Consider the following 23,461-nt stretch of genomic DNA (forward strand, 5'->3'; position numbering starts at 1 on the left):
TAATACCTGCTTCTTCACCATGGAAGGGGCTGCAGGGACACTGCCCAATCTTTATTTCTGGTGATGGGTCATCTGGGCACATGGTGTTGGTGTTGGGGCAATGCCATTCACCAGGTGGCACCAGACAGGAGGAAGGTTTCCACAGGTGTCCAGGCACAGCTTTGAAGTCAGAGGACACGGCTGTCATGACACTGTCCCCAGGAACTCACAACGTCCTCATCACACACATGGCCCCTGGAATAGGAGCACCGCCATGAATGGTACCCTGCCGGGAGGTGTGCATTTTCACTTTCCTGTCTGCTTGTCGCCATCTGCCTGGAGAATGGCGGGCTCACGGGGGCTTCACTTCCACCTCTCCTCGGTAGCTCTGCTTCCCTTTAGAAGCAAAAGACAGGGAAAGGTTCTGGAGATTTGTGTTCTCAGATATAGTGCAAGAACCTTTCACGGACATCATTTACTCATCTGTTTATTCATTCAGCTATCTGTTCTAAACGAGTATCAGGTATCTATATGTTCTGGTTTAGGTAGATAGATGGATAGGTAGGTAGACAGATGTATGTTAGGCATGGTATTCAGACACATGGATATGTAGATAGATGCTGGCTAGATGATATTTAGGTAGACATAGAATGATAGATAGAAAGAGATGGATAGAAAGATAGATACATTATAGAGATAGGTAGACTGATAGACCAGTTGATTGATAGATATTCAGGATAGATATGCTGGATGGATGGATAGATATGATAGATATTCAGGACTTACAATGCAGATGATGGATGGATAGATGGATGGATGGATAGATAAGATGGTTGGGTAGATAGATATATAGATAGAATGGATGGATAGGTATTCAGGATTGATGATAGGTATAATGGATGGATAGATATGATGGTTGGATAGACAGAGAGATATGATAGATATTCAGGACTGATGCTAGACATGATGGGTGGATGGATGGATGGATGGATAGATAATGATGGTTGGGTAGATAGATACATAGATAGAATGGATGGGTAGATATTCCGGATTGATGATAGGTGTAATGGGTGGATAGAAGTGATGGTTGGATAGACAGAGAGATATGATAGATATTCAGGACTGATGCTAGACATGATGGATAGATGAATAGATGGATAGATAAGATGGTTGGGTAGATAGATAGATAGATAGATAGATAGATAGATGGATAGAATGGATGGATAGGTATTCCGGATTGATGATAGGTGTAATGGATGGATAGATATGATAGTTGGATAGACAGAGAGATATGATAGATATTCAGGACTAATGCTAGACATGATGGGTGGATGGGTGGATGGATAGATATGATGGTTGGATAGACAGATATATAGAATGGATGGATAGATATTCAGGGTTGATGATAGGTGTGATGGATGGATGGATGGATGGATGGATGGATAGACAGATATTCAGGATTGATGATGGGTATGATGGGAGGATGGATGGATAGATGGATGGATGATACAGATGATGGATGGATGGGTGGATAGGTAGATATGATGGATGGATAGATAGATGATAGATATTCATGAGTGATGATACTCAGATAGATAGCATTCCAGGAGAGCCAACTTTTTACATAAAGGACCAGTTAATAAATATCTTCCTACGGTAGGGCTGTATGTTCTCTTACAACTATTCAGGTCTTCCATATGACACACAAGCAGCTACAGACACAATGCTCACGTGTGTGGCTGTGTTCTAATGAAACTATTTACAGAAAGGGGGGAAGGTCAGACTTATCCGAGGTCCGTGGTATGTGGACACTGGCTGTCGGCCCCTGTGTGCCGTGTGGAGAATTGTAAATCCTTCATATGGGTGGGAAATTGCCCCCACAAAGACTCAATGTCTGACCTCGTTTCAAGGTCCCGGTGGCACTTGGATGGGACCCTGAGGTGTGTCTAACCCCAGAGACCATGTTTTCATTACAGATGAACGGGATGCAATGGATTCGGTGTCGCGGAACCAGGAGGCGTTAGTGTAAAGGAGCGGGAGACGGGGACGTGTGCATTTGAGTCGTCACCGTCCGGCCCGTGTGCGGCTGTGGTTGGCGGAGAAGAGACATCGGCACACAGGACTGCCCACGTGGTGGCCCAAGAGGAACAAGCCAGAGACTTCTGTAGGTGCCATGACTCTGCAGGGCGTCTACTTGGATAAGAGACATCCTGACACCCTTCCCAGGAGAGCCGTGGCATGACAAGGAGTCTCCCAGGGACTGTGGACCAGCACAAGGGAGACAGCAGGCAGAGATCATCGAGACAGTGAAAGCCAAGGGTCAGAGATTCCTGACCGCCTTCTTCCCTGCTGCAGAAGTGACAATCACCGTGTGGACCCACAAGACGATTGGTGGGTCCCAGTGACTCATCGCTTGGATCTCTGTGTGATGGGGACCCGTGGTCCCCGTGGACAGCCCTGCTGAGTCACCCAGCTCACTCTTGTGCTGTCTACATGAATGTCCTGGGGCGGCTGTAACTGAGGACCCCAAACAGGTGGCTAAAAACAACAAACATCCATCCTCCCCCAGCCCTGGAGACGGTCCTCAAATGGTCATGGTGTCCCTAGGCTGAGCTCTGTCCAGAGTCTCCAGGGGAGGGTCCTTCCTGCCTTTTCCAGCTTCTGGGGGCTCCAGGCATCCCGGGCTGGTGGCTGCCTCCCTCCCACCTCCGCCTCTGTCTCCACGTGGCTTCTCCTCTGTGTCCATGTCTCTCCTCTTCTGTGACTTATAAGGACCCTGTCATCGGGTTTAGGGCCACCCCCATCCAGGAGGAACCTCGTCTCAGACCCTTCGCTTCTATGTGGATAGTCAAGAATGATCTCTTCATCTCAAGGTCCCTCATTAGTTACATCTTCCAAGATCCTTTTGCCAACAGTCATATCCACCAATAATAGGGATTAAGACGTGCTCATAATTTTTGGTAGACAGTATTCCATCCACAACATCCTACATGAACCAGAAGGCTTGAAAACACAGAAAACATTCGTTCCTTCTCTGATGACCTGGAGAACCTTGGAGATCACAGCTTCTTGTATGCATATCCAGAGTTGCCCTCCTGGTTGACTGATCCATGTAGCTACACAGGACCCTGGGTTCATAAGAACATCTATTGCCTTAATGCTCTGTGACCACCATCTTGAAGTTCTTAATGAAGTGAAAACAAGGAATCCACAGTTTCATTTTGCACTGGAACCACAAATGCTGTAGCCCTCTTTGCTCACATTCCTTCCAACCTCAAGAAAGAGAAGCGAGTCTACAGCCAATAAGGGCAGCCCCACCTCCAGCATCCTCTCTGCCATCAAACCATCCATGTGCTCAAGCCTGTCATGGGTGGTGAAGACCATCCCCAAGGTCCAGTCCTGAAGACTCATTGGAAGGACTGAGGCTGAAGCCCCAATACTTTGGCCACCTGATGTGAAGAGCTGGCTCATTGGAGAAGACCCTGATGCTGGGAAAGATTGAAGGCAGGAGGAGAAGGGGACGACAGAGGATGAGATGGTTGGATGGCATCACTGATTCAGTGGAGATGAACTTGGGCAAGCTCCAGGAAGGTGGTGAGGGACAGGGAAGCCTGGCGTACTGCAGTCCATGGAGTCACAAACAGTCGGACACGACTTGGCAACTGAATGATGACAAGGTCGGGTAAGGCTAATGGGTTTAGGCTGCCTAGGGGAGCCTCTGAAAACAATTAACGCTCAGCCCCACCTTCACCAGAATTCCCAAGCTCATCCCTCTGGGCGTCAGCATTTATTAGACCTCCTCAAGCCATCCTCTTGCTCAGACAATTTTGAGACCCACTGAGCTGCCGCCTTCACCCCTGGATGCCGGCACATCCCAGAACTGCTCAGATATTCTGCTAAGTGCTACGGCCGTGACTGTCCTGTTTGAGAACAAGGATTACTTCCTGTGTTGAAACCAAGATGGAGACATGCCTCATCTAATATTTCCGAACAGCCGGAATGATGTACCAAGAAGTGGAATCTTGACTTACAGGAAGACCCCAGCCTTCGAGGCTTGTGTGTCACCAGAGAGGCTTTGCGTGGCTTACAGTCATCGTCCACAAGTGCCAGCTACTCTTCCCGTCATCACAAAGGTGGTTCCTAAGTACGGGCTCAGGATGGGGAAGTTGGCCAAGCCGCCATCCTTTGTCACTGAGAGAATAAGCTTGCTGAGTTCTCGTTCTTGCTGAGTCTCTCGAGAATCCCTGGGGGATTCCATAATCCTTGAGCAAAGAGAGGCTCCAAGGTCAAGTGGAACCTTGTGGAACCCTGGCCTCAGATGGCCCCTTCTCATCTCATGACTTCCCTTATGTCTTTCATCTGCTGGGTGGGCGTGCGTGCTCAGCCGTGTCTGACTCTTTGTGACCCCATGGACTGTAGCCCTCCAGGCTCCTCTGTCCATGGGATTCCCCAGGCAAGAATACTGGAGTGGGTTGCCATTTCCTTCTCCAAGGGATCTTCGTGACCCTAGGAAATCTAACCCACGTCTCCTGCATTGGCAGGCAGATTCTTTACCCCTGAGCCACCCGGGAAGCCCTTGTTCGCCAGGGGAGAGGGAGAACTCGGTTCTGGAGAACTTACCGTGTTCCCTGCACACCTGACCGCGGAACATTCCTCCGAGCTCAGAGACACTGTCCAGCACCTGGAGAAGTCCTGTGCACCGCTGGGTGAGTACGGCTGAATCCGAGGCATCATGAGCACTGGGATTCTGGGTTTGAGCCTGGCGCTGATGTTTGGGGAGCCTGGGAGGGGGCTGTTGTGGACACTCACCGGGATGGAGGACCTTCCATCCCTGGGCAAACTGTGACTCGGCATGTGCACTCGTCAGTCAGGCTGCTCGTTTGTCCCGTCCACGCAGCATCAGTGAGTTCTCTTCACCAATGGGGATGACCGCCTCATCCATCCATCCTTCGTCCATCCATCCATGCTTTCATCTATCCATCCATCCACCCATCCATCCGTGTATCCATTCACCCATCCATCCATCTATGTGTCCATTCATCCATCTAACCTTTCATCCATCCATCCGCCCATGCTTTCATCTGTCCATCTACCCATCCATCCATCCATCCTTCCATCTATCCATCTACCCATTCATCCATCTATGTATCCATTCATCCATCCATCCATCCACCCATCCATCCATCCACCCATTTACCAATCCATCCATCCATCCATCCATCCACCCACCCATCCATCCACCCATCCATCCATCCACCCACCCATCCATCCATCCACCCACCCATCTACCCATCTATACATCCACCCATCTACCCATCCATCCATCCACCCACCCATCCATCCATCCATCCATCCATCCATCCATCCACCCACCCATCCATCCATCCACCCACCCATCCATCCACCCATTTACCAATCCATCCATCCATCCATCCATCCATCCACCCACCCATCCATCCACCCATCCATCCATCCATCCACCCATCCATCCATCCACCCATTTACCAATCCATCCACCCATCCATCCATCCACCCACCCATCCATCCATCCATCCATCCATCCACCCACCCATCCATCCACCCATCCATCCATCCACCCACCCATCCATCTATCCATCCACCCATCCACCCATCCATCCATCCACCCACCCATCCATCCATCCATCCATCCATCCACCCATCCACCCATCTACCCATCCATCCATCCACCCACCCATCTATCCATCCACCCACCCATCCATCCATCCACCCACCCACCCATCCATCCATCCATCCATCCATCCATCCATCCACCCACCCATCTATCCATCCACCCACCCACCCATCCATCCATCCATCCATCCATCCACCCACCCATCCATCCACCCATCCATCCATCCACCCACCCATCCATCTACCCATCTATCCATCCACCCATCCACCCATCCATCCATCCACCCACCCATCCATCCATCCATCCATCCATCCACCCATCCACCCATCTACCCATCCATCCATCCACCCACCCATCTATCCATCCACCCACCCATCCATCCATCCACCCACCCATCTATCCATCCACCCACCCATCCATCCATCCACCCACCCATCTATCCATCCACCCACCCATCCATCCATCCATCCACCCATCTATCCATCCATCCATTCATCCATCCATCCACCCATTCATCCATCCATCCACCCATTTACCAATCCATCCATCCATCCATCCATCCACCCACCCATCCATCCATCCACCCACCCATCTATCCATCCATCCATCCATCCATCCATCCATCCACCCATTTACCAATCCATCCATCCATCCATCCATCCATCCACCCACCCATCCATCCATCCACCCACCCATCTATCCATCCATCCATCCATCCATCCACCCATCTCCCCATCCATCCATCCACCCATCCATCTATCCATCCATCCACCCACCCATCCATCCGTCCATCCATCCATCCATCCATCCATCCATCCATCCATCCATCCACCCATCCATCCATCCACCCATCCATCCATCCATTCATCCACCCACCCACCCATCCATCCTTCCATCTATCCACCCATCCATCCTTCCATCTATCTGTCTATCCACCCATCTATCTATCTACCCATCCATCCATCCATGTATCCATTCATCCATCCATCCTTTCACCCATTCATCCATCCATGCTTTCATCCACCCATCCGTCATCCTTCCATGTTTTCATCCATCCATCCTTCATCCATCCACCCCCCCATCCATCCATTTATCCATCAACCGCTGATCTATCCATCCATCCACTCACACATGGATGCATGCATCCATCCTTTCAGCAACCGTGTGCTGAGTAGGGCTACCCAGCCAGGCCCTGAGCAAACACCGGATGGAGCTCACTGTTGAGGGGCAAGGAGCTCTTGTCCTAAAGGAGCTTTGCCAGCTAGGCTGGGATGGGTAATGGCCCCAAGGACATCAAGTCCTAATGCCCAGAATTTCATGGGAAAGAGTGAGCTCTGCAAAGGCAGGTCTGTGCCAGACGCGGCCCAGTTGAAGCTTCCTCTGTCTTGATACCAACTGAATTATGAGGGTGTCTATTTCATAAATACCTTTCACCTTGGCTTTTAGGAAATACAACCATAGCAGGTGCACTGGGCCCCCTCCAAGGCTGGAGGGGTTGGGAGGCTGATTGTGGAAGCTTCTCAGAAGACCCAGGGGTCAGGGAGGTAGTGCCATGCCTGTTTCCCAAGTGGACTGGTCCTCGGGATGTGTCAAGTCTCGCAATGGGTGCCGTCATTAAGCTTTTTGGTGTCTGTCTTGCTGACTCTTCTTCCATCAACTGATGCTGCTAACATGAGCCCTGTCGACACCCGGGTTTGCCGAGTGGGCAGCAAGACCTATGCATTCGGTCTGAGGGACGCTTAGGGGTAAATCCATGCCAGGCATGGTTTTCCATCCAAGCTCCGTAGTCACCAAATTTGTCATTTAAGAAACGTGTTGAAGTTGTGTGTGTTCTGTTGTCTGGGTACTGCTACCCTAAGCGGTTGTTTAACAAAAGCCGCAAAAGCACAAACACCATCCCAGACATAACAATGTCCTGGGTCTCTGCGTGTGTGGTGGGGGAGCGTACGAACGCAGTAAAAAGCTTAACTCTCCAGTCTCTGAGGCTCTCTTCAATGAAGCGAGTCACGCACAGGACTATAACTCGCCTTAGTGATCTTTGTTTTTAGAGCTTCCCTGAGAGCTCAGTTGGTAAAGAATCCGCCTGCAATACAGGAGACCCCAGTTCGATCCCTGGGTCATGAAGATCCCCCGGAGAAGGGATGGACTACCCACTCCAGTGTTCTTGGGCTTCCCTGGTGGCTCAGCTGGTGAAGAATCCGCCTGCAGTGTGGGGGTTCAACCCCTGGGTTGGGAAGATCCCCTGGAGAAGGGATAGACTACCCACTCCAGTATTCTGGCCTGGAGAATTCCATGGACTGTATAGTCCATGAGGTTGCAAAGAGTTGGACACGACTGAGAGACTTTCACCTTCAACAAAGCATTTTCTGAGGTTCACAAACTTCTAGCAATCTTTGCCTTTATTGCTAACTTACAACTTCTGGTGATATCAACTGCGTCTGTTTCTTCTCTTTTTTCTTTATAATTCTTAGCCTTCATTCTAGGATGTCGTGTTGAACTTCCTGTGTGTGATGCCTGCCCTTAATTTTTTACTTTTCATATTTCTGGTCACAGTGTCCTCATTTCTTACACTTGGGGTCATCTCATAGATACATTCTTATTTTCATGGTTCCTCTTCACCCTCATGGGTAACTGAAATGGGTATTTAAAGATCCCCAAGTGCATAGAATTACAAATAATCATTTTACCGTCATGAGTCCAGGAATGCATTTACCCAGAATATGCTTAAATTGTCCTTCAAGGGCCCTTTGGGACTTCTGGTCTACCGAGCTGCGGGATGTGAAGATGCATTGAGAATTTTTCATTCAAGAATATCCTGAGGGGAAGAAAGCATAAAATGGTAACTTGTGGGCTTCCCTAGTGGCTCAGTGGTAAAGAATCTGCCTGCCAATGTGGGAGACGTGAGTTGGATTCCTGGCTCAGGAAGATCCCCTGGAGGAGGAAATGGCAACCCACTCCAGCATTCTTGCGTGGAGAATCCCATGGACAGAGGAGCCTGGCGGGCTACAGTCCACGGAGTCGCAAGAGTTGAGCATGACTGAGTGAGTGGGCACACTTGGCGTTCTTGGCAAAGGCAAGCAGGCTTTAACGCTCCCTTGTAGCAGAAACCCTGCTTCCTTTCAAAACCCCGTCTCTGAAGGGTACGAGGAGCAAAACTAGGAAGAGTTCCACGACCTTCAAAACAAGAAGAAACACACCCTGTTGCTGGATCGCTCAGTCGTGCCCGACTCTCTGCGACCCCTGGGACTGCAGCCCGCCAGGCTCCTCTGTCCATGGGATTCTCCAGGCAAGGATACCAGAGTGGGTTGCCATGCCCTCCTCCAGGGGGATCTTCCCAACCCGGGGATTGAACCCTCTTGTCCTGCATCTCCTGCATTGGCAGGCATGTTCTTTAACACGCTGAGCCACTTGGGAAGCGCAGACCCCATTGGGTTCCATCATTTCCTGCCAGTCTTTGAAATTCTTTCCGTGCGAGTTTTTACCAGTACCAAAGCAGAATGAAATAACGGCAATCCATTTCTGAGACGATGAAGGACCTCAGAGGCTGTGCATGAGTGATGGTGTGCAGTCCGCGAGGCTGCGAGGAGTTATGTCCACGGCGATTCAGAGAATGCCAGAAGCTGTCAGAAGCGTGGGATTCGCTTTCGGGGTCTGCCTGGGGTGTTTGGGGAGAATGGCATCTGGTCACGTTAGAGACGCAAAGTTATTTCTCAAGGAAAATGACCAAAGGCATCGCGAGGCGGTGCAGGTGGCAACGCTCTGCTTGGAAAGTGGTGGACGGTGCCCCAGTGGGTCACACCAGTGAGTGGATGTGTCTGAGACGTTCTCGAATCTTCAGAGGGACATCCAGACACAGTCAGGAAACAGGACCAAGTGGCCAGGTGCCTGCACTTTGGGATTTCTCACAATTTGATTCATGAACGTAAAAGAAGTAAACGTGTTAGTCACTCAGTCCTGTCCGACTCTTTGCATCCCCGTGGACTGCAGCCCACCAGGCTCCTCTGTCCATGGACTCCTGCAGGCAAGAATCCTGGAGTGGGTTGCCATTTCCTCCTCCGGGGGATCTTCCTGACCCAGGGATTGACGCTGCATCTCCTGGGCTTCCCAGGTGGCACTAGTAGAAGGAAGGATGAAAAAAGAAAATAAAAATAGATGCTAGATGATGGATAGATACCCAGACAGACGGACGTACAGACAGACTGTGTCTCTCCTGCTAAGTCAAGGTTTCTCAGCCTCAGCCCTGCTGACATCTGTGGCTACACTCTCTGCTGTGGGGCACTCTGGGCACTGTGGGCTGTGGGGCAGCGTCCCTGGTCTCCCCCCACCACACACTGGGAGCCCCACCACAGTGGTAACACCCCAGATGCTGGGTGTCTGTGTCCCAATGTCCCCAGACATTGTCAGGGTCCCCTGGCGATCAGGGTCCTTGGGGGACCCCCAGGCCACTCCAAAGACTAAACCGTTCGAAGCCGCGTGCAATGAGCTTTTAGAACAGCACAACTGGGAGGCAGATTAAAATTCCAAGTGAGTTATCCATGTGTTCCAGACTAAATTAAAAAATCAAATAAAAAAATAACAGAGCCGCTGAGATCCACCCCAGCCCCAGAACTCTGTTCTTTACTTCTCAGCTGGATGCGTCCCTGGCTACCCTTTCTCAGAGCACTAAAGGGCCTGGGAGGCGGGGAGAAGCTGGTGGCCGTTTGTCTCAGAGCATCCGTCCCCCCGCCCCGCCCATCCACCACCTGCCTGCCCGCCTGGTCCAGGGGCCCCTCCCCGAGGTGCAGCCTCGGCAGCTGGACGGAGCTGGTACCCGACCCCACCCCGTGGACGGTGACTCGGGATGTTAAGAGGATCTAGGCAAGGGGTCCTGCCAGCGCCAAGCGGCAGTGACACGCTTGCCTTCTCTGGGATCGCGGTGTCGCGGTGGCACTTCCAGCTCCGTCCTGGACCTGTGTGGGCAGGAGGGGAGGAGGAAAAGGGAAGGAGAGAGAGAGGAGCAGACAGAGAGAGACAAGCAGTTCAGTTCAGTTCAGTCGCTCAGTCGTGTCCGACTCTCTGCGACCCCATGAATTGCAGCACGCCAGGCCTCTCTGTCCATCACCAACTCCCGGAGTCCCCCCAAACCCATGTCCATCGAGTCGGTGATGCCATCCAACCATCTCATCCTCTGTCGTCCCCTTCTCCTCCCGCCCCCAATCCTACCCAGCATTAGGGTCTTTTCCAATGAGTCAGCTCTTCGCATGAGGTGGCCAAAGTATTGGAGCTTCAGCTTCAACATCAGACCTTCCAATGAACACCCAGGACTGATCTCTTTTAGGATGGACTGATTGGATCTCCTTGCAGTCCAAGGGACTCTCAAGAGTCTTCTCCAACACCATGGTTCAAAAGCATCAATTCTGCAGCGCTCAGCTTTCTTCACCATCCAACTCTCACATCCATACATGAGCACTGGAAAAACCATAGCCTTGACTAGATGGACCTTTGTTGGCAAAGTAATGTCTCTGCTTTTTAATATGCTGTCTAGGTTGGCCATAACCTTCCTTCCAAGGAGTTAAGCGTCTTTTAATTTCATGGCTGCAGTCACCATCTGCAGTGATTCTGGAGCCCAAAAAAATAAAGTCTGACACTGTTTCCACTGTTTCCCCATCTATTTCCCATGAAGTGATGGGACCAGATGCCATAATCTTAGTTTTCTGAACGTCGAGCTTTAAGCCAACTTTCTCACTCCCCTCTCTCACTTTCATCAAGAGGCTCTTCAGTTCTTCACTTTCTGACATAAGGGTGGTGTCATCTGCATATCTGAGGTTATTGATATTTCTCCCGGCAATCTTGATTCCAGCTTGTGTTTCTTCCAGCCCAGCATTTCTCATGATGTACTCTGCATATAAGTTAAATAAGCAGGGTGACAATATACAGCCTTGACATACTCCTTTTCCTATTTGGAACCAGTCTGTTGTTCCATGTCCAGTTCTAACTGTTGGTTCCTGACCTGCACACAGGTTTCTCAAGAGGCAGGTCAGATGGTCTGGTATTCCCATCTCTTTCAGAATTTTCCACAGTTTCTTGTGATCCACACAGTCAAAGGCTTTGGCATAGTCAACAAAGCAGAAATAGATGTTTTTCTGGAACTCTCTTGCTTTTTCGATGATCCAGCGGATATTGGCAATTTGATCTCTGGTTGCTCTGCCTTTTCTAAAACCAGCTTGAACATCTGGAAGTTCACGGTTCACGTGTTACTGAAGCCTGGCTTGGAGAATTTTGAGCATTACTTTACTAGCATGTGAGATGAGTGCAATGTTGCGGTAGTCAGTTCAGTTCAATCGCTCAGTCGTGCCCGACTCTTTGTGACCCCATGGACTGCAGCACACCAGGCCTCCCTGTCCATCACCACCTCCCGGAGCTGGCTCAAACTCATGTCCATGGAGTGGGTGATGCCATCCAGCCATCTCATCCTCTGTCGTCCCTTCTCCTCCTGCCTCCAATCCTTCCCAGCATCAGGATCTTTTCAAATGAGTCAGCTCTTCCCATCAGGTGGCCAAAAGATTGGAGTTTCAGCTTCAACATCAGTCCTTCCAATGAATATTCAGGACTGATCTCCTTTAGGATGGACTGGTTTGATCTCCTTGCCGTCCAAGAGACTCTCAAGAGCCTTCTCTAAAACCACACTCCAAAAGCATCTGTTCTTGGGCACGCAGCTTTCCTTACAGTCCAGCTCTCACATCTGTACGTGACTACTGGAAAAACCGTTGCTTTGACTAGACGGACCTTTGTTGAGAGAAGCAGGCAGAGAGGTAAAGACGGGTGCAGAATGAGAGAGAAGCAGAGACAGCTGGGTTTCACTGCCAGGCACCCCATGTAGGTCCAGGCAAGCAGCTCATGGTCAGAAGACCTGAACTCCCTGAAGAGTTCATTTCACGTTCATTTCAAGGTCCCTGAAGACCTTCAGGGAATCGCTTTTTTTTTAAAAGACAGAGTGAGGCAGAGGGTCCCCGGGCGTGTGATCACCTGCTGGACCATCTTCTGATTGGCTGGTGGTGACGTCATCGGGAGCCAGCATCACCCACCTTCTGCTTCCACCCGTCTGGGGTCCCCGTGCTGGTGGGCAGGGCACACAGTTAACTTCTTCCACCTCCTGGGGGCTTCAGTGTCTGCAATACAGCTCAGAGGACACAGCTCAGAATATTGCCTCCCGCCCTTGAGGAGGAACTGAAGGTCCTTGGCTTTGTTTAATGGCTAAGTTGTTCGTATTTGATCTCCTTTGACTGTTTTCGTCACCTCCAGCCCTTGAGGAGGAACTGGAGGTCCTTGGCTTTGTTTAATGGCTGAGCTGTTTGCCCTTGGTCTACTTTGACTGTTCCCCTTTGCTTCTGCTTCTGATTCTCTTCTCTGATTCAGCTTATTCTTTGGCACTCGGGGAGGTCCTAGGAGGCAAAAGCTTTTTTTTTCTAAACAGCGGGCAGGAGGAGAACGTGAGGCAGGGGGTGTTCTGCCCAGGGAAGGACTCACAGAGTCAGCTCATTTACAACGTCAGTAATAAGAATCGTAGACATTCTAGAAATGAAGCAAAAGCTACCCCATTTTCCCTTTCGTTCTCATGCGTGCTGAGTCGCTCAGTCGTGTCTGACTCTTTGTGACCCCCTGGACTGTAGCCCACCAGGCTCCTCTGTCCGTGGGATTCTCCAGGCAAGAATACTGGGGTGGGTTGCCATTTACTTCTCCAGGGGATCTTCCCAACCCAGGGGTCAAACCCACTTCTGCTGCGTCTCCTGCATTGGCAGGGGAGTTCTTTACCACTAGCACTACAGGCTTTTTTTTTTTTTTAATCTCCCCAGCATCTGATGAATCTCAGAAATTTTCAGCTTAAAATACTTCTCAAGCCAACTCTAATCCCCATGGAGCAAAAGAAGATAGCAAAAACAGACAAGAACTCAAGCCAGTGAAATTGAAGATGGCTCAGTCGTGTCCGACGCTTTGCGACCCCATGGACCATACAGTCCATGGAATTCTCCAGGCCAGAATACTGGAATGGGTAGCCTTTCCCTTCTCCGGGGGGGGGGGGTCTTCCCATCCAGGGATCGAACCCAGGTCTCCCGCATTGCAGGCAGATTCTTTACCAACTGAGCTATCAGGGAAGCCAAAAACCCAGCAAAATTTGTGTTGAAGTACCTTGATGCTGTCAACCAAAAAATACAGTCACCACGTGAAATCAGAGTTATTTTATTTGGTGGGCATGTTGAGGACTCCAAGCCCAGGGGACAGCATCTCCGTAGCTCTGACAAAACTGCTCTAAGGAGGCGGGAGGGGAGTCAGGCTGTATACAAGTTTGCAACAAAGGGAGCAGGTGGTCTGAACATCAGAGATGAGATATCAGTGAAGGAAGTGAGGGTTCTCTGTGTGGGAAGATGCACCTGTGGGCTCACAGCCTCACTCCTTTCACATGCACCTCGGCTGTCTGGGGCCAAGCCTGTTTCCTTGTTCACCTTAGGGAGTGAAAGAGGTCATGAATGGCTGATTCTTGCATTCTCCCAGCTCCTCTGCAATCACCGTGGGGGTAGTGGATCGAAATTTTGCCATCCTCGTGGCCCAGCCAGTAAAGAATCCGCCTCCCATGCAGGAGACCCAGGTTGGATTCCTGGGTTGGCGAAGGACGTGGTAACCCACTCTCTTGCCTGGAGAATCCCATGGACAGAGGAGCCTAGTGGGCTACAGTCCAGGGGGTCGCAGACAGTCGGACATGACTGAGGTCCTCTCACTTAACATTCACATTTGGAGGCTGAAAGTCACTGATGACTGTGACATTTCTTGCTTATTGTTATGGCCGGAGATATTATCATTTCAGACTACTCCAGGGGATCTTTGGTTGGGAAGATCCCCTGGAGGAGGGCATGGCAGCCCACTCCAGTCTTCTTGCCTGGAGAATCCCACGGACAGAGGAGCCTGGTGGGCTACAGTCCCTGTGGTTGCGAAAGAGTCAGACGCGATTTAGCTTCCGAAACAACAGGGGATCTTCCCTACCCAGGGATTGAACCCAGGCCTCCTGCATTGCAGGCGGATTCTTTACCAGCTGAGCCACCAGGGAAGCCCTATAATCATAAAGGTTTTTTAAAATTTAATGTCTATTAAGGTTTTTCAAAAATTTTAATGTCTTTATTTTGGCTGCCCTGGGTCTCGGTTGTGGCATGTGGGATCTTTCGTTGCTTGGCGGGCAGGCTTCATTGCCCTGAGGCATGTGAGATCTTAGTTCCCTGACCAGGTATCGAACCCATGTCCCTTGCAGTGGAAGGTTGATTCCTAACTGCTTGGCCACCAGGGAAGTCTCAGTCATAAAGGTTTTGATCTGAGGGAGGCAGAGGATCAGATAGACAGGGAGGCAATCAGGTGACAGAAGAGAGAACTCAAGATGGTACCCTACTTTTTGGAGGAAGAAGCCAGGAACCGCAGATGCAACTCCAGAAGCTGAAAGACACCCAGAAATAGATTCCTCCCCGCCAAGTCCTGCCGACACCTCTATCGTAGCCCCGCGTGACCTGTTTCAGATGTCTTGCACGCAGAATCGTAAGACAGTACCTGTGACTTGTTTCAGCATCATCGGTTCCAGCAGGCCCCCAGCACTCACTGACCCTGTGTCTTGCCCATCTTTGCCGAGCATGGAAAAGCAGTTGTCCATCTCCCCTGACGCTGGACGTGTCCTATGACTTCTGTACTTCTTGCTGTCCTCTCGTGAAGCCCAGTGTTGAAATCAGTCAAAATACACATGGGCTTACCTACCTCACTAGAGCTGATGCAAACCTGTTCCTTTTTCATGGCTGAGTAATATTCCATTGTATATATGTGCCACAACTTCTTTATCCATTCCTCTGTCAGTGGACATCTACATTGCTTCCATGTCCTTTTTTGTTGTTCAGTTCCCAAGTCCTGTCCGCCTCCTTGCAACTCCACGGACTGCAGCACGCCAGGCTTCCCTGTCCTTCACCATCTCCCAGAGTTTACTCATACTCATGTCCGTTGAGTCAGTGATGCCATCCAACCATCTCCTCCTCTGTTGCTCCCTTCTCCTTTTGCCCTCCATCTTTCCCAGCATCAGGGTGTTTCCCATGTCCTACCTACTGTGAATAGTGCTGTGATGAACATTGGGGTGCCTGTGTCTTTTTGAATTATTGTTTCCCCAGGGTATATGCTCAGTAGTGGGACTGCTGGGTCATATGGTCGTTTTATTCCTAGCTTTTGAAGGAATACCTCTACTGTTCTCCATAGTGGTTGTACCAATTTACATTTGCACCCACAGTGTAGGAGGGTGCCCTTCACTCCACACCCTCTCCAGCATTTATTGTTTGTAGGTTTTTCGATGATGGCTATTCTGACATTTGTGAGCAGATAGCTCATTGCCGTTTTGATTTGCATTTCTCTAATAATGAGCGATGCTGAGGGATGATGTGGGGAGTGGGAGGGAGGTTCAAGAGGGAGGGGACTTATGTATGCCTTCACCGGATTCACGTTTTTATGCAGCGGAAACCAACACAACTTTGTAAAGCAATTCTTCTCCAGTTAAAACACACACACACACACACACACACAGAGATGCCTTCAGCAGACTCACGTTGTTGTACAGCGGAAACCAACACAGCATTGTAAAGCGAATCTCCTCCAGTTAACACACACACACACACACACACACACACAGGCAACTGCAACCTTTATTCAGTTGGAAGCAGCAAAGTGGGCTGTCATTGCAAATTGGTCTCTCTGTCTTTCTCTGTTTTTTTTTTTTGCCTCCTCTGAACCTCCCTTGCTGACCTGGTCTCTCTTTCTCTCTCTTTGCAATCAAGTCCTCTGTCTCCTCCTCAGCTATTCATTTCAAATTCCTACCCATTTAATAACAGCTGCACCAGGCTCTCCGCCCATCCCTTGGAAATTAATTTAGTTACCTTCACAGGGAGACTTTGCTTCTGACTTTAAAGTACCCGACGGCGATGGGGGTGGAGAGGGTTAGCCTGCGGCCAAGGGCACAGCCATCCGCTGAGTGCTCCGAGCTTCCCCCGGGCTCCAGGGCTGTGCCGCAGACCACATTAGTAATTGATGCTTCGAGCCAGCATCCCTGGGCGGAGATGCCGGCCGGGTCCTTCGGAAATTCTGCAAGTCATCCTGGGTCCGTGTGTTTGTCCGTGTGAAGGATGAACTAGAGCGCAGAGAAGGAGAAAGACAAAAGAGATGCTTTCCTTGAAATGAGACAGAAGGGTTGTATAGGTGGTAGCTGTAGGTGGAGGCTTGCACATGTGTGGGGGCCCCGTACAGGTTTGTCATCTTATTCTGTCTGCGACACCTGCTTTTCCGCGTCAGGTCTCTTGGTTGCCTGCTCGGGACGTGCGTGCAACGGCACTTCAGTCGTGTCCGACTCTGTGACCCCATGGACTGTAGCCCACCAGCCTCCTCTGTCCGTGGGATTCTCCAGGGAAGAATGCTAGAGTGGGTTGCCATTTCCTTAGGGGACTCTTAAGATCTCTGTCTCTCTCTCTCTGATGTTTCCCTCTCAACCCCGGGGAATAGAGGCTTCTTCGACCTGAAGTCGTCTGCGAGATGAATTTTTAAATGGTTGTTGTTTGGTTGGTCAGTTCTCAGTCGTGTCCGGCTTTTTGCAACCCCACGGACTGCAGCACGCCGGGCTTCCCTGTCCTTCACCATCTCTGGGAGCTTGCTCAAACTCATGTCCACTGAGTCGGTGATGCCATCCAACCATCTCATCCTCGGCCGCCCTCTTCTCCTTTTGCCTTAAGCCTTTCTCAGCAGCAGGGTCATGGTGGCATTTTGGTAAAAGTCAGGGTCCTGCAAAGACCCTGCTGAGTGAGACACGACCATGAGCCAGCCCCAGGAACCTGGCACCAATACCTTCCTTGGAGGGCTGAGTGATGCTAAGGGGAGCTCTTGAGACCGAGAGGCAGATTCTGAGATGGTTCTGTGCAGGAGCCCGGATTGTCGGTGGGCTGTTCGCCAGCCTGCTGATTCTGCATCAGAAACTGTCTTCATCTTCTAGACCTGGGTTTCGCAGCCTCACCCCACTCTCATCGGGGGCTGGATGACCCTGGGCTGCGGGTTGCCTTGTGCACTTGGGGTGTGGGGCAGCAGCCCTGGTCTCACCCACCAGGCGCCGGGCACAACCCCCCACCACCAGCTGTGACAACCAGAAGCGTCTCTGGATGTCGTCATATGTCCCCCGGGGGCAAAGTCATCCCTGGTTGCGAACCACAGCTAGAGATAGATAGATAGGTGGATAGATAGATAGATGGATGGATGGGTGGAAGGATGGATGGATGGATGGATGGATGGATAGATGGATATACATAGAGGGATGGATGGGTAGATGTATAGACAGATGGATAGACGGATGGATGGATGGTTGGATAAATTAGGTACATGGATAGATAGGTGTATAGATGGATGCACAGATGATAGATATTGAGTTGGCTACAAAGTTTGTTCCGGTTTTTCTGTAAGATTATAGATAGAAAGATTGATAGGTGATACACTGATAGATGATTAGAGAAATGATATACATAGGTAGGTACATAGAAACATTGATACATAAGTGATAGATAAATAGATCGATAGATTAGATAATAGATAAATGAATGGAAAACATACAGATAGGTATAGATATGTAGATAATGTAGATATATAGATAATAGATAAGGTGAATAGATGATTGATAGATATAATGGATGGATGGGCAGTTGGGTGAATGATAGACAAATGAATAGATAAATGATAGATTGATAGATAAATTGGATAACAGATAAATGAACAGATAAATCATAGATAGACAGATGGCTTCCCGGGTGGCTCAGCTGGTAAAGAATCTGCCTGCAGTGCGGGAGACCCGTGTTCAATCCCTGGGTCGGGAAGATCCCCTGGAGAAGGGAATGGCTACTCACTCCAGTATTCTGGCCTGGAGAATCCCATGGACAGAGGAGCAGGGTGGTCTCTAATCCATGGGATCACAGAGATAGAGAGATAGATAATTTAAGTATTTGACTCACATTATCGTGGTTGCTGGAAGTCCAGCAGATGTATACTTTTCTCCTGTCAGCTCCAAGGACCAAAGAATGTTCCACTATTCAATCAGGCACCAGACACATGTCAGTTCCTTGGGGATTAAGACTTACTATTTGCTTTTTGTTTGCTTTTTTTTTTTTTAAATCTTTCTGCTTACTGTGGTTGTTTGCTGCTGCTGCTAAGTCGCTTCAGTCGTGTCCGACTCTGTGCGACCCCATAGACGGCAGCCCACCAGGCTCATCCGTCCATGGGTTGTGTGAGAAGTCATTAAAAGAAGAATTTCTATATTGCGAGTAAACGCTACTTCAATTTAAAAAATAATACAATGCAAGCTACTATATATAGGATGGAGAAGGAAATGGTAACCCACTCCAGTATTCTCGCCTGGAAAATCCTATGGACAGAGGAGCCCGGTGGGCTACAGTCCATGGGGGTCACAAAGAGTAGGACACGACTTAACAACTGAACCAACACCACCACTATATATACGATGGATAAACAACAAGATTCTATTGTAGAGAACAGGGAATTGTATCCAGTATCCTGTGATGAACCACAATGGAAAAGAATATGAAAAAGTAGTGAAGGTGTTAGTCGCTCAGTCATGTCCAACTCTTTGCAACCGCATGGACTGTAGTCGGCCGGGCTCCTCTGTCAGTGGGATTTCCTAGGCAAGAATACTGGACTGGCTTACATTTCCTCCTCCAGGGGATCTATATATATATATATATATTCTTGGGCTTCCCTGAAAAAGGAAATATATATATGTATTTATGTATATTTTTCCAATATATGTAAATTGAAATACATGAATGGACTCCAGTCCTTCCAATACACACACAACTCAGTCACTTTGCTCATTAACAGAAATTAACAACAATGCAAATCAACTGTACTTCAATAACATTTTTTACAAAAATAATGATTTAAAAAGGAGAATTTCTGAAATGATCCCTGACTTGGAATAAAGGCTTTCTTATGCCTTGTTTTTTTTTTTTTGATTTTTGAAAACATTCAAAACTATTCATTGTCATCCAGTGTTACCTGCTTACAGGGAGATCAGATGACGTTCTATGTAAATGAATGTACTTGCAAAACAGAAGCAGACTCGCAGGCACAGAAGCAGACTCGCAGGCACAGAAACAACCTCATGGTTACCAGATGGGAACCCCGGGGGGAGGAATAAATAAGGAGTTTGGGGTTAATATGCACACACCATTCCATATTAGATAGGAATCTAATATGCCAAATGAATATTACCAAGGACCCACCTACAGTAGAGGGAACCCTGCTCAATATTATGTAACAACCTAAATGGGAAAACAATTTGAGAAAGAATAGATACATGTGCAACTGAATGGCTTTGCTGTACACCTGAAGCTGCCCAAACATTGTAAATCACCTATGACCTTCTAGTGTTAGCTGCTTAACCGCGTCTGACTCTTTGTGACCCCGTGGACTGTAGCCCGCCAGGCTCCTCTGTCCGTGGGATTCTCCAGGCGAGAATACTGAAGTAGGTCGCCATGCCCTCCTCCAGGGGATCTTCCCCACCCAGGGATCAAACCTGCGTCTCCTGCATTGCAGGGCAGATTCTTTACCGACTGAGCCCTCAGAGACACCAATATCAACCTTACCCCAATATAAAATAAAAACTAAAGAAAAAAATTTTTTTTAAGTTAAAAAAAAATAAACAAGATGGATAGCATCTGGTTGTACCCACAGTGCCTTAGGAACTTTTGGACACAAATTGAACAGCCCTGTTCCGGGGGAAATAGAATAGGTATCATCAATATGCCAACAGTCTCTGGGTCTATGAAGCAGTTTTCCGCCAGGCAATTTCCAAGAAAAAGGTTTTATGTCCACATTGAAACGATCCAGCCCGATATCTCCGAACAGAAATGTCCTGAAATCTTTCATCTCTGTGCATGGTTTCCTTAGAGAGATGGATTTTACATTCTTGTGGGAAAACTGTTAATTTTCTGTGTAACGCAGCCGAAGTCCCAGAGCCTGGGTTTACACCTCAGAGATGAAATCAGAAGCACGGTGACATTCTAGGATATTTACCCGCGAACTTGGTTCTGTGCCCTTTACAGGAGTGGTTCCTGGGGGACATTTGTTTCTACGGCTGGAGACCTTCTCAGACAGCAGACTGTTTTGTGCAATCAATGGGCTTTTGTTCCTGCACTTTACAGGGAAAAGTGTGTAAGCTGGTGCTCAGTAATGGAGAACTGACCCTGTTTGAGCTGGAGTAAGTTGGAAAAAATTTACTGCAATGGATATGTTCTCCACTTGCTCCATCGTGTCCGACGCTTTGAGACCCCGTGGACTGCAGCACGCCAGGCCTCCCTGTCCATCAGCAACTCCCGGAGCGTGCTCAAAGTCACGTCTATTGCACTGGTGATGCCATCCAGCCATCTCATCCCCTGTTATCCCCTTCTCCTCCTGCCCTCAATCTTGCCCAGCATCAGGGTCTTTTCCAATGGGTCAGTTCTTCACCTCAGGTGGCTCAAGTATTGGAGCTTCAGCTTCAAGCATCAGTCCTTCCAATGAATATTCAGGACTGATCTCCTTTAGGAGGGACTGGTTGGATCTCCTTGCAGTCCCAGGGACTCTCAAGAGTCTCCTCCAACACCACAGTTCAAAAGCATCAGTTCTTCGGCGCTCAGCTTTCTTTATAGTCCAACTCTCACATCCATACATGACCACTGGAAAAACCATAGCTTTGACTATATGGACCTTTGTCAGCAAAGCGGAAACAGAGACATACCCCAAACCCAGAGAGAAAGATAGGAACAGCACATCCTGCATTTTGCAAAGTCCTTTCTCACTGAGCATTCCTCACTCTTACGTGGAAAGGCAGAAAACAGAAAAGGGTTTTTACTCCACGTTCAGTAATTGGATTTGCGAACTCAGAAATTCCACGTGGGAATAGAAGCAGTTCATCCACTCCGAGCTTGGCACCTCTCACCTCCCTCGTGTGTGCACGCCAGCGGGCGGCTGCCTGGCTCTGCTTGTTGACATCTCCTGTCTCACCCCCCTCACCCCAGGCTCTTCAACAAAACGTTCATTTTTCAAGGTCAGAGTTCTTTCCTCAAAGCAGTGCATGGATTTCTCCATCTCTGCAGAGCGTGGAGGGTCAGCTGGGCTGTGCTATGCTTAGTCGCTCAGTCGTGTCTGACTCTTGGTGACCCCCATGGACTGCAGCCCACCAGACGCCTTTGTCCATGGGATTCTGCACACAAGGATACTGGAGTAGGTTGCCAGTTCCTCCTCCAGGGGATCTTCCCCACCCCGGGACCAAACCTAGAGTCTCCTGATTTGGCAGGCAGATTCTTTCCCGCTGAGCCTTCTGGGAATATCTACTCAGAGCTGAGGATCAAAAAAAAAAAGACTCCACGTGGGACTTCCCTGGAAGGCCAGTGGTTAGGACTCTGCGAGTGCACTGGCCAAGGGCTCCGGTTCAGCCCCTGGTCTGGGAAGTAAGATCCCACAAGCCACACGGTATGGCCAACAAATAGATAAATGAGACTTTTAAAACCCAGCAAACCAAACAACAGCACTCCGTGTGAGTCTATTGCATGAGACCTGAACGTCTCAGAAATCTCAGGACCCCCAGAGGCAAAGTGAGTTGACAGTCCCAAAGCAGTCAGGACGCAGAAATGGGAAGGGAGCTCCCCAGAGCGCGCAGGAGAAAACAGAACACAGAATTCATTCACCTGAGAGGTGAGATGGCTGGATGGCATCACCGACTCGATGGACATGGGTTTGGGTGGACTCCGGGAGTTGGTGATGGACAGGGAGGCCTGGCGTGCTGCGGTTGGTTCATGGGGTCGCAAAGAGTCGGACACGACTGAGCGGCTGAAGTCAACTGTATTGTATTGGAGTGTATAGTTGGTGAGGGCTTCCCTGGGGGTTCCGACAGGAAAGAATCCGCCTGCAATGCGGGAGACTTGGGTGCCGTCCCTGGGTCGGGAGGATCCCCTGGAGAAGGGAAAGGCTACCCACTCCGGTATTCTTGGACTTCCCTGGGGGCTCAGACGGTAAAGAATCCGCCTGCCGTGCAGGAGACAGGGGTTCGATCCCTGGGTTGGGACGATTCCCCTGGAGAAGGGAAAGGCTACCCACACCAGCATCCTGGCCTGGAGAATCTCATGGACAGAGGAGCCTGTCAGGGCTACAGTCCACGGGATCTCAGAGACTCAGACACGACCGATGGACTGAGCACACACATAGTTGAGGAACAATGTTGTGTCAGTTCCAGGTGTACAGCAGACTGAGTCAGTGACGTATATAGGTTATTACACAGTACTGAGCACCAAGGCTTCTGCTGTGCAGGGGGTCCTCGCTGTTTACCTGTTATATCCCTACCAGTGTGTGTCGTTTCACCCCAAACTCCTAACTGATCCTTCCTCCTTTCCCCAATTTGGTAACCATAAATTTGTTCCCTACGTCAATGAGTGTGTTTCTGTTTCGTAAATAAGTTCATTTGTATCATTTTTTTTTTACATTTCCCTTATGCTGCTGCTGCTAAGTCCCTTCAGTCGTGTCCGACTCTGTGCGACGCCATAGACGGCAGCCCACCAGGCTCCGCCGTCCCTGGGATTCTCCAGGCAAGAACGCTGGAGTGGGTTGCCATTTCCTTCTCCAGTGCATGAAAGGGAAAAGTGAAAGTGAAGTCGCTCAGTCGTGTCTGACTCTTAGCGACTCCATGGACTGCAGCCCACCAGGCTCCTCCATCCATGGGATTTTCCAGGCAAGAGTACTGGAGTGGGGTGCCATTGC

General features: G+C 49.6%; 1 protein-coding gene across 7 annotated transcripts in view; it reads left to right on the plus strand.

Moving 5' to 3' along the window:
• LOC145536416 (polyprenol dehydrogenase-like) overlaps positions 1-23,461 on the plus strand; it is a 264,105-nt gene that overhangs the window by 146,929 nt on the left and 93,715 nt on the right. For 2 of the 7 annotated variants that reach the window (XR_014075833.1, XR_014075831.1), the window contains exon 8: positions 4,521-4,685. The exons of 3 other annotated variants lie outside the window; for them this stretch is intronic. The gene's annotated coding sequence lies outside the window, so the exon portion shown is untranslated. Of the gene's footprint in view, positions 1-1,955; positions 3,303-4,520; positions 4,686-23,461 lie in introns of all 7 variants that reach the window. 2 more of the 7 variants (XR_014075835.1, XR_014075836.1) reach the window with 2 other exon arrangements.

The sequence above is a fragment of the Giraffa tippelskirchi genome, chromosome X (assembly GCF_054371585.1).
Source record: "Giraffa tippelskirchi isolate mGirTip1 chromosome X, T2T-mGirTip1v1.2.pri, whole genome shotgun sequence".
Lineage (NCBI taxonomy): Eukaryota > Metazoa > Chordata > Mammalia > Artiodactyla > Giraffidae > Giraffa > Giraffa tippelskirchi.